The sequence below is a fragment of the Papilio machaon genome, chromosome 8 (genome assembly GCF_912999745.1).
Source record: "Papilio machaon chromosome 8, ilPapMach1.1, whole genome shotgun sequence".
Lineage (NCBI taxonomy): Eukaryota > Metazoa > Arthropoda > Insecta > Lepidoptera > Papilionidae > Papilio > Papilio machaon.
Genome location: NC_059993.1, coordinates 3,265,434 through 3,277,597, shown reverse-complemented (window position 1 = coordinate 3,277,597; position 12,164 = coordinate 3,265,434).

The window sequence follows — 12,164 nt, the reverse complement described above, 5'->3', positions numbered from 1 at the left end:
CGACAGTTTCTAATCGTATATTTGTAACCCAAAAAATTCGATAATGACATAAAAGTGTTTCCATATTAAGACTACATTCCATTAAAAATCTCATGATTTATTCAAGATATTCCTATTGATTTTTGGAATATAAAAATCTCGTTAAAAATAGTTCAAAGGTACACAAAAATAAGTTAGGTTATTTTGCGTAGGACACTAGTTTCTCCGTCGCCCACACGGATTCCTTGCGACCGTACTGAATGGATTATTCGTATAAGGAAACAATCGATAAAAATGCTAGACTCGACCAGTAATTACAATCTAACTCTGCATTCACTCCTACACGACTCGCAAAACAAAAGATTAACTCTAAATGCTTATCTAAACGACGTAATCTCTATTTTAAAATAACATTAGCAAGTGAAGTATTGTGCGGACTTGTGTAACAATACAATATAAACAATATAATAAATCTAAATTATACTAAGTTAATATTATCATCTCGGTAGAAAATTAACTTACATTTGTGTAAACTCAGCAACTATACAGTCAGTGTTTTTTTTTTAAATTTAACAAGAAAATTAGTTATTAATAACATTTCCAGTAATTTAATATGGTTCACGACTTTTTGGCTTTTTAATTTAAATACTTCTGTTTGCTAAAAATACGTATTAATGCATAAAGAACCTAATAATTTCATTGGAGAATAAATTATGATTATCCTTCTACTTATCCCGTATAAGCTATGAAAGGTACCTAACGGTTCCCCACTTTAATATTAAGGTTTTTAAAGGTATTGCAACACCGTTAATTCACATATATTAACCTCAAATACTTTGTGATATTTTCCTCAATTCTGAAGGTCGTAACCCCTCTTAGCACTGATATCGAATTTCAAGAGTCGTTGCAATCCATCCATAATAAGACCGGATAAGAATAATGCAAAATAACTGTGACTATAAAATGCACAAACATCTGTACAATAACTAAATTGCTGTCGTTATCTAATGAAAAAAACCAAATCTACCCTTAAAAAAAGATATAAAAACCTTCTAATTGATAATCAAAAAACCTAGATATTTCTGTGTCAAATTGCATGCGGATTATATTAATAGTTTTTATACCTTTGTTTGATTTGTGCTGTTTTTCCTTTTGTTACTATCTTTTTTTTATATAACGAAAATAATTGTTGATTTCTTTTTGTTCTCTTTTAGGTCCGTACGTTACGTTTGTTAGTTGTAATTTTTGTCATAAGTTTAAGTCTCACGGTTGATTAAGTATTTATTCTAAATATTTATTTATAGTTTTTCTTTTATGTTGTTTACTGTGCTCATATTTTAGGGTTCATTGAAAATCGCCGCAGCGCATGTCGAATGAACACCTTTTCTTTTGAATAAATGAATTACTTTCTTTCTTAAAAAAAATATGTGACGCAATTAATGAATGTCACGCTGAAATCTTAATATTGTTGCCGTTGGCCTAAATGTAAATACACAACTTTTATTCTAACTATCATTTGATAATAGATGTTGGCAAGCGATGAAAACCAGAACCTATTCACGACGATCATTGCTTTCTCGATCATTCTTTGGTAGATCTAAGAAAAGTCAATCACAGGGTAAGAGAAAAAGAACTAACTACTGAGATGAGGATAGAAAGATATAGAAGGAAGAAACGCAATGAACCAATCCCACTCTTAAATTGGCTAGAGCACAGGTCAACGGCACAACTCTGTTATGTATCAACAATGTTTCTAAGAAATGGAAAGTTAATGATTAAAAATATCTGTTAATTAGTTGGTTTCATTTTCACAATAATCATTTAAAAATATTTAATTCGCAAGTAAATTTAATTGATTAATGACGCAGCATTTCAACGTCGAACGAAATCACTTTTTAAATTCAATCTTTCGAAGACGGAAGACAAATGGCTTGTCTTGTGAACTGTAAAAATTGACCACGGCTACTGTAAACTTTCACCGTCGTCCGGGTCAAGTTTATATGTACTACAGCTTCCGATCCCATCTGTGAAACATGTGGGTCACATCTCTACCTTGTAAAACCATTACTTACTCTGACAGCGCCTTGTAATTTCCAATTTAATTTTAAGAATATGATTCTTAACGATCTTGATGTATGAATAGAATTTGAGAAGTGTAAAAAAATGCCTATATCAATAGTCATGCAATTAAGTACGTCATAACACTTTCGTTTACGAAGACATCTAATGTTATCTATCATATCAAAGTTACAAACAAGATTTGCTTGTTGTGTATAAAAGTAAATTCTGTCTTCTGAAGCAAATTTCAATCATAACCTCTACGTTAGAAATTGAAAAGCAAGATGTTAGCGTGGTATGGATATATTATGCGGAGAGATCATCAAATGTGGATGGCTCCAAAAATAGAGGAAGACCAAAAAAAGTATGGATAGATTGTGTTAAAGAGGATATGCGTAAGAAGGGAATTAATTCAGATATGACGACTGCAGAGATGCATAGAAGAGAAGTTTATACTCTGCCGGGACAAGGACAGGTTGATGATGATCCTTACTTTAGAAGTTGGTATTTTTAGGAAATTCCTCCAAGGAGCTCGAAACATGCAATCCATATATCATAGTATCACCTTTTCAATTCATGACAGTTTATCATCTCATGAGAGCTTTTGACACGAAAAGACGAAGAGTAACAACTTTAGCATTTGTCATTTCATGTTCGTCTTCGTCGATTTATCTTCGTATACAAACGTCTATTTAATTTTAATCATTTGTCTTAAATTATTTTTATTTTCCCAATAACCAACCACAAAGCCATTACACATTCCTTGTAGAAACTTTTTTATCTTATAGGAGAAAATTTTTAATTTAAGTTGCCTAATGTCATGTGATTACTAGCGTCTATTTAAATACTACTGTTGCTTTTAACCTGTAAAGATCGTAATTCATTTTATTTTAATAAAAATCGGAGACAAATAATTGTACATTTTACTATGTTAAAACACATCGTATTTGAAGATGCAATATTTATCCCTAGAGGTTGCGAAAATAAGTCAGAAATGTTATCTTTCAGTCTCGATAAAGCGGCTAACGATTACAAAGAGGTTATTGTTTATTATTACGTTATTCTCCTATATATAGTGTTCGGCGCATTCTACCGGTTGCCGAGTATGGAGTGCGGCCACTTGCCACACGACCGCTGCTCGTACCCCTCTGATAACCTACAAAATATTGTACTTGATTACAAACAATTATATAAGTTTACTAGCTGTCGCCCGCGACTCTGTCCACGCGAAATTAAAAAAAACATAATAAATAGGCAATGTGTTCTTCTAGACTATGATTTACATCTGTGACAAATTTCATCAAGATCCGTTGAGCCGTTATGGAGATACCTTCAAACAAACATCCATCCATCCATCCATCCAAATATTCGCATTTATAATATATTTTTGTTGTTAGTTAAACAGCGGAGAAGTTGTTTCTAAGAAACAAATGATGATCAATCCCTGCTTGAATCACTTTTTTACCTTTACCTGCACTCATAGAGTCCACAATCTATAAAATGGAATATAAAAAATTGACACGAATAATGTTAGTAAAAGAATATACCTAGTCATCAATTACCCAGGTAGTTGTGGTGTTTATGAGCTGAAGTCTTCGATAGCTATATTTATATTAAAAATAAAGAACTGTTTTTTAAAATGACAAAACTGTTTTTTGTTGTTCGAAGAAAAACTTATAATGTCAAGAAGAGGTTCATATGGAATTTGCGAATAAAGGGAATTTCCCCATATGTTTTCCATCTTCATGTCAGACTGTTTGGATGGTATTACTTAACATCATGTTCACGTCTTGTTTACTACTCTCCTTCATAAGAAGTAATAAAGTTATAAATTTAATATTTTTATCATCTTTTCGGAGTATTAATATATTGCATTGATTAATTCTAAATCACATTACAAATTTTACTTCCAAGAAAGCATAAAAATTTGTACTCACATAATTAATATTTAAAAAAATTCGGGCATAAAATCCTATCGCATTTTCAATTGAAAGGTATTAGATATGATATTTAAAAACTTCAATAAAATAATAAACGAATGCTCCGAAACGGAATTCAGACACGGAAACATATTTTTGTGATCAAACGGACACTCAAACAAACCGAATGATACATTAGTACTGTAATACACGATCTTAATAACCACAGATACAATCGGTATTAAAAAAATAAATTATAATACTTTTTAAAGATTTAATTTGGATTTTTTTGATCTCAGCCATATGTTTTTCGCTGGGAGGAATGTACTTTGGTGCAACGTCCCGGTGAAGGACCCCTGGTGCTTAACTACTCGTTCTTAATGTTTAGATAAAGTTTCTTACTTAATCAGATACGTGCTGCAGGTCGCTTTAAAGGTGCAAACTGGTCGGAATGTTCTTACTAGGAATGGGAATTCAACGATGTGCAAAATATGCATATTCCACCGCTTTCTTACCTAGAGTGCCTATACGAATTAATTTTATCTCCCTATATTGCTTTTTAAAATGAACGCTTAAAATTATCCTTAGACAGAAATATAGTCTTTGATACATAAAAAAAAAATACGGGTTAATAATTATTAATACGAGAAATATTTAATTATAAGAGAGAAATTCGCAATATCTACATGAAAACAGAGATATCCCCGAAAAAATAAAGTATGCAAACGAATTGAGAACCTCCTCTTTTTTAAATAAGTTAAAAACATTACCATTTTGCCTAGTCGGGTAGAAATAAAATAAATCAAGTGTATCCTAGTCCTAGCCGGGTCATTGGTGTATTGGGGCAGTAACCGTGATGGTATGCGACACGTTGGTCCGCAGGTTCGGTTGACGGTAGCCCATTAGCCAACGCCGGCTTTGATCTCCGGCTTGATGTCTGGCAACTCGGACGCTCCTAGTTTAGACTGGCCGTTCCTTTGCATTGACAAACGAACGCGCTCTGACCCGGATGCCATGTCCAATGTATTCTTATTGCCAATTAAATGCATTTTACAATTTGTGCAAATGTACTGGATGTAAACGTAACTTTGAACGGTCGTTTCAATCAGTACCTCAGCGTCGATATCTCATTCTACATTTTCATTCAGGGGGTTCTCTCAGTGACCAGTAATAACATTGCGGCAGTCTTCAGCAGTATCTTCCTTACGTAAATTTAATTTTTACATCTATTTATATCTTTAAATCATGATCACTAAAATTCTCTGCTTCATCATTGTCTATTGACATAATTTTAACAAAACATTTCAGCACAAAGGCGCTATTTTACCTCGGACGTTTAATCTGGCATAACTGTAAACAGTTACAAAGAAATTAGCCCGATATTAAATTCTGCGAAGTCCTCAAGCGTGTCATATGTTATCCTATAAATCGCGAGGAACGGTAGCGAGCAACGGTAACGGAATGCGCTGTGTCAGTAAGCATATTGTTTATATTTAGTCGGCTTCTGTTGTTCTTACACCCAGTTCTTTGTGATGGCCGAAGCGATAAGAGAATATATAAATGGATATATAATTTGGGAGGCAAACATGGCTTAATCAATATTTTATGACTATCATAGAAGCATCTGGATAATTCAAATATGTTGACCTGCCAGCTATTAAAAAAAGGGGGAGGCTTATAAGAAAGTATTACTACTTAGAAAATCCATCAGCTATTTTATCTATAAAACACTTCTATATTACTAACCCTTCGGCGGTCTCCCAAATGAAAGGCAAGTTTGCAGACTATCGCTTGGCGCCAGACGGTTATGTAATCTACTTTGATAGGAATCACGTTGAACAAAATAGGCTATCGTAACAATATCGATAAAGGGGTAATTGTCCGATTAAGAATAAAATCATTGCTAATTCTCTATCCATATTTTTTAAAAGAGTGTGCGTGGAACACCATATATATTATTATTATAAATTAATCTATATATTACATAGTCACTTCTCTCACATTCGCAGTTATTTTTGTCCAATGAAAATTTTCAGCGCATGCGCAGATTTCGATGTATTACAAACGTTATTCCTCTCTACTTTAATGTATTTTTATTATAAAATCCGCTATTCGACGTCTAAAGCAGTCTCAATCTAATCGAATCTGTAACTTTGTGTTCCAGGAACACGCATGCGGTCACCTGCTGAGGCAGGAACTCAATTTGTTAGAGTAAATGCCTGTTTCCATGATGCTGCATTATGCGATTGACAACTGAGCAAACAATTTTGTCTGGGGTAAAGGTGAATTTCCACTGTTATTACATCTGTATTAAAAAAGAAAGCAAAAATGCTCGTATACAACGTGACACGCTATTGAAATAAAAAATAACAAAGACCAGTTAGTGTCCATACTTAGATTAACGGCACGTGAAAATTCACCTTAAGACATGTTATTAATTGCTTCCCACAACACTCTAGGAACATATCTACGATCGACTATCACTTAATCACTTTTGTAATATCACTTGACACTTTTTCCAGCACTAATAGAAACACGTGGCGGGCTTATTACAAGTCTGTCACCTCGCACCGCGATATTAGTCAGTATTATTTATTACAGATGCAGAACAGACCGGCCTAGTCCACAAATAAATATCAAGATTTCGCCACGGGCATTGCAATGAGTCACAACATCAGTTAAATTATATATTTGTAATTAAATTGTACTAATGATTATTGAATTCAATGACATTTAATCATCGGGTTTCGTCGCCTTTATGAAAATAAGTTTGTTAGAATTAAAGCTTGCATGGTGATTGGTATAATTGACGCGTGTATGGTGATTTCTTTTTGAATTGACACTTTCGTAAACATTGCCGATTATAATGCCATTTTGGAATAGTATTTAGATTTAAATTGTTAGTTAACTTTATGTTCATGTACATTTTGCAAGTCTCTAATCTTTACTAGACTGGTGCTTCTTTAAGCACAACAATAAAGTGTAGTAACTTCGTCTCTCGTTGTACAGAATAATAGAAGTAGTAGGCAGGTTTTGTAAACGAATCCCGTTTTCCGTTTTGAAGAATATTTAAATAATACGGCTTTCTGTATCATTTTCTGAAATCTTAATAAAATCTCATTTATGAACTGCAACAAAATTTTAAGATCAATTTAATGTGCTAACGAAACGGCATTTAAATTCTTTTCACCTGTATTTCGATCAATTTATTTTCAAAATGAGGGAAGGTATTTTTCTCGAGAGTTTCGACCTTAATAATTATTTTATTACGAAATTATCACAGAGCATTAAGTGTTAAGTTTATGAAGTGAAAAAAGGTAATATCAGTACAACGTTTTCGTTAAAAAAAATCGGTTAAATAAGTGTTATAAGATAAGCATTCATTATATAATTATAATGAAAATATCATGTTTATTAAATACTAGCTTTTACCCGCGACTCCGTTCGCGCGGAATAAAAAATAGAAAACGGGATAAAAATTATCCTATGTCCGTTTCCTGGTTCTAAGCTACCTCCCCATTAATTTTCAGCTAAATCAGTTCGACCGATCTTGAGTTATAAATATTGTAACTAACATTCTAACATTCATTCTTTTATATATATAGATATAGATTTAGTATGAAAAATCTTATATAATGTACAAGATTGTATATATATTATATATTACATAAAGAAAGAATAGAAATTACTATCAAAGTTATTAATTTTAATGGACTTCATTAGGTTTCAATGTCAGTAACGCTAGAGACAAATCAAATACAATTCGTATCTTTAGAATATTTTCAAGATTCCCACGTCCTAGAATATTACGTTACATTGGATTCCCATCCAATTAGTGAACCGTTGACGAAGTTTAATTTCAATAATGATAGTAGTGTTGAGAAATTGTGCAGGAAACATTGACAAGTTGCGGGTTCGCCTACGCTACGCAAATATCCCACCCGAGCGACGGTGGCAGGTTTAACAATGAATATTTATGTGCACTAAATCACCAAGACGACCTTCCCCTGTTCCCGCAAACGCGTGTTTCATTACAACGGCTGCAATTTGCGTTTAGAAGTCATAACAACACGAATGAAGAAACCGTGCCCTGATTTCACAATACAGCCATTTGTTAAATCAATAATAATAAGTCTATTCGTTCGAAGTTGCCCAATAAGTTCGTCTTCAATGTAGACAAACCAAATATTGTTATAGGAATTATAGCGTCCAAATGTTTCACTGTATAATCGGCTTTGACAAAGATTTACCAGAAGTCGTAATTTTCTCGTAAACCTTTGCTAATTTTTGACTAACAAAAAATATATTTTGGTTCTTTATTAGTCTATTTGAATATTTAGTCTTTTGAGAAGAGGAATTTTGATTCCTGTTCTAACCCTAAACATTAATCATTTCATTTCTCAACTCATTCCTATTTTGATGTTGATTTAAGAGATGTTTGTGTTTATAATGACCCTGCCACAATAGCAAATATTTTAGAATTGTAAATTGTATCCAAATTATTCTAAAATGTTGATAAATGTGCGATTTAATATGTTTATTCTGTAAAATTGGAATAGTAAATGTAAATTACGGCCGCATCTCTCACGTTGCATGTATTGCATTATGATAATGTGATATTTTCGATGAGCGCATCGTGTTCGTGCCCGGTAGACCGTCCTCCCTGGCGCCGACATAGTCAACGAAAACAAACGACATATATCACTGTTTACTGTAAAATAAAAATTATCACCTATTTCACATTCAATAAGGTTGGAATTGCATTGTGATATTTATAGATAAAAGTGCACAATGCTAGAAGTTAACGCCATTTAAGACAATAGCCCCTACGTAATGTGGATGATAGAATATTCAGTCTAATGTAGAAATATTTCTTCGGGATGCGATAACTTAAACTGATTTGCATAATAGGAGTACTGGAATGCAGTATTATTAATATATCCGTAGTTTATTTTACTATAAGCGTAGAATTCGGAGCATTAAAGCGTTTCGGATATATTTATTAGTGATGTTTAATATTCAATCACGAACTCACGTGGGATATGAATTGATTTTTGTTGTACAACGACTACATTTTCTACAACATATTTCTTTTAAGATTTAAAAGTTTAAGTAACGAATATGATTTTTAAAATGCAGTAAATTCAAAAATGCGTTTCGTTTTTAAATTTTTATGCATCGTAAAAGTTTTACGATGAAATTTGAGAGACTTGCGGCATTAACCTCGTGTTTGCATAATGTAGCGGTGTCCGTCGAACTCGCCTGTCATATGAGGCGCCGTTTTATCTTGACCAGCTCTGATGCCTGTCTTGTTTATCTTGTACCGCTATTAGACGTAATCATTACAATTCTATTGAAGCTTCGATTAATATCATAATTAAACTGTTTATAAATAATACAAAGTACAAAAAAACCATTTAGAATCTTAAAAAAAAGGAATCGATGCAGACAGAATTTTTTTCTTATGACCTCCAGTAACCAAAATGGCTTGACGGATTTTAAGTGTAATTTGTCATTAGTTATTGACATACATGTGTTACAATAAGCAGTTTTCTTATTAATTAATAATGAAGGAGATTCTTCATAGGATAAAATAAGTAAAGAAAATATAAGTAAAATAAAACAGAATCAATTGCAATGATGAAGAGTTAATCATCACTTAATTACTGAGATAATTTCAAATTATCGTTTTATCTTATGGTTATATTTTTAGGAAGAGGAGCCTTTAAGGAAATTGTATGCTCTTTTAATAAAAAAAAATATAATTCTTTAAAAATGGATAGAAACCTTGAAATATAAATATATACGTCATAATAATATAAGTGACTCAAACTATTTAGCGTCAAAACACTTCAAACTCTACAAGGTTGTTGTTTATTATGAAAACAATATTTACGTTAAAACAATAAAATTAATGTTCATGTCCGATTGTCCAGGTCACTTTAATTCCAAGATCTGTCAAATAATTGTTCTAAACATGTCAATCTTTAGTAAAATAGATTGAATTTCAAATGGCCTTTACATTCATATATTTATTTATGGATTTAATTTTGTTGGTGTTAGTGCCCGCAGAAAATATGGTATAGATTATGCGAGAGACGACATGCGTAAGAAGGGATTGAATTCACTTAAGTCTGTTGATAGAAATATATAGAAGAGGTTTATACACACTGTGCAAAAAGGGTCCCTTTGTTGAGAAACGGGCAGGATCATGATAAGTTTGTAATGGTTGAAGAAAAATTAAATAATAGTAACAACGCAAATTTATGTTACAAAACATGCAATTATGATACCTTACCTATGCCAGTATTTTGATAAACTCAACACAACCAATTTAAAAAAAAAAATGAGCACGTTTATACGCGTGTATGAGATTAATCTGTCAAAATATATGTTTTAGTCATACTATTTTTGCTACATATAACTAAATCAGATATCAAAAATTAGAAAGATACTTCTTTAGTGAAACATTCTATCCAAAAACAACTATTACGTGAGTATTTATATAGAGCTATCTGTGTTGTAAACAGCAGTTTATTATTCCAGACAGAGTTTGAAAAGGGAGGCATTTATCACCTCAGTGATCGCACTGATGTAGACTGGACGTTGAACGAATGTGGCGCAATTTAAATCTCTCTCGTTGAAATCCAGTGGGTGGTTCGCCATCAATCCAAGGGATAGGCAAGTTAAAGCAACTAAGTGATAATCACCTTACATTTATTCTATCTCTGACTTTAATATTTTCAACTAATTTATTATCAGGTAAGATGAAATCGGGTTCTTAAGTCTGAGACACACCAAAAACAATAATGTAGTTATTTTGTTAACAATTCCGGTGATCTTTTCTGTATGATCGTGGAAATAAAAATAGCAACTTAATTGTTGTGCACACTACTTCTAATATGTAAAGTTATGAAAGGACTTTTTAAATATTACGAATAAAGAAAGAGGCATCTTAGAAAACTCACGCAAGTATTCTTAAGTCGTTTTTTTTTTAGAGAAATTTCAATTAAATTTCTACTCTCCTAGGCCTTGTTAAGTTAATCCGCACATTAATTAATTTTAGTATTCAGACCTAATTGGTTTTACTCGATGACTAGTTAATTCGTTAGTTGAGAGCGGTGGGTGTTACCGCGGAGTACACAAATCAGCCGCAAGTGGGTGGAGAAGGCATAACTTCCACTATTTATTCGATAGCATCGAAAATAATTATTATTTGTCGATGTTACCTCGGATTTTGCGCACAAGTAAGTGTTTAAAAAATGGATCTCTAAGACCGGTGAAAGGAGTTCACACTAAATCACCAGCAAGACTGTACATAAAGGTAGAAAACTTTGCACAGTTAAAGAATTTAATTTGTTTCCCACTTAGAATCGAATGTTGTCGCTAATTATAACATTAAGAGCATGTATCGTGAGCGTCAAGTAACTTTTAATCCATATGGGTAGGAAATAAACGTTCGACGATACATTTATGTCTGCTGATGAGCCTTAGGGTGTCTTCACACTGACGCGGTAAGTTGTAGCCGTCTAGTCTCAACATAGGAATAGTACCTGCTAATTAACGTCTACGTAACTGCGATATATCCTGGTTCTTAGTACATGCAAGCGAACTTCGTTAGTTAATGTTTTTGCTTATTTTGTTCTCCTCTATTCAGGTAAATGTTTTGTAAGATTGTTGAATAGGAAGTTAGTATAGGAATTTAACAGGGGAATATGTTAGAATCGTAATTTCCTTGTTTAAATTTAAGTAGCTACATTGTTAACCTATCGCTACAATGTTAAGATAAGATTTATGTACTAAGAGATGGTTCACAGTTACCGTCTAAAAGCGTATTCGAATCAACGACTCTTTTTTAACTAATAATAATTTTTATTCCTAGAAACATTTATTCTTTTAATAATTAATAGTATCATTAATATTATCATTTAATATTTGATTTTCGATGTTTTGAAAAAAAAAAAAAACATAAATGTAATGTCAAAAAATATTTTATTTGAATATTCATTTTGCATTTACAAAAAAAAAAAGATTGTAACAAAATGATACTATTGGCACACATGGTATTACAAAAAGTTCAGGATAATCTGAATTCAAAATATTTTATATATTAGGCACTTATCAGGATTTATAAAAAAGCAAATCTTAAATCTTAAAAATAGTAGCAATAAAATATGACTGAAATACGTCAAGGTGGGATAAAATTAG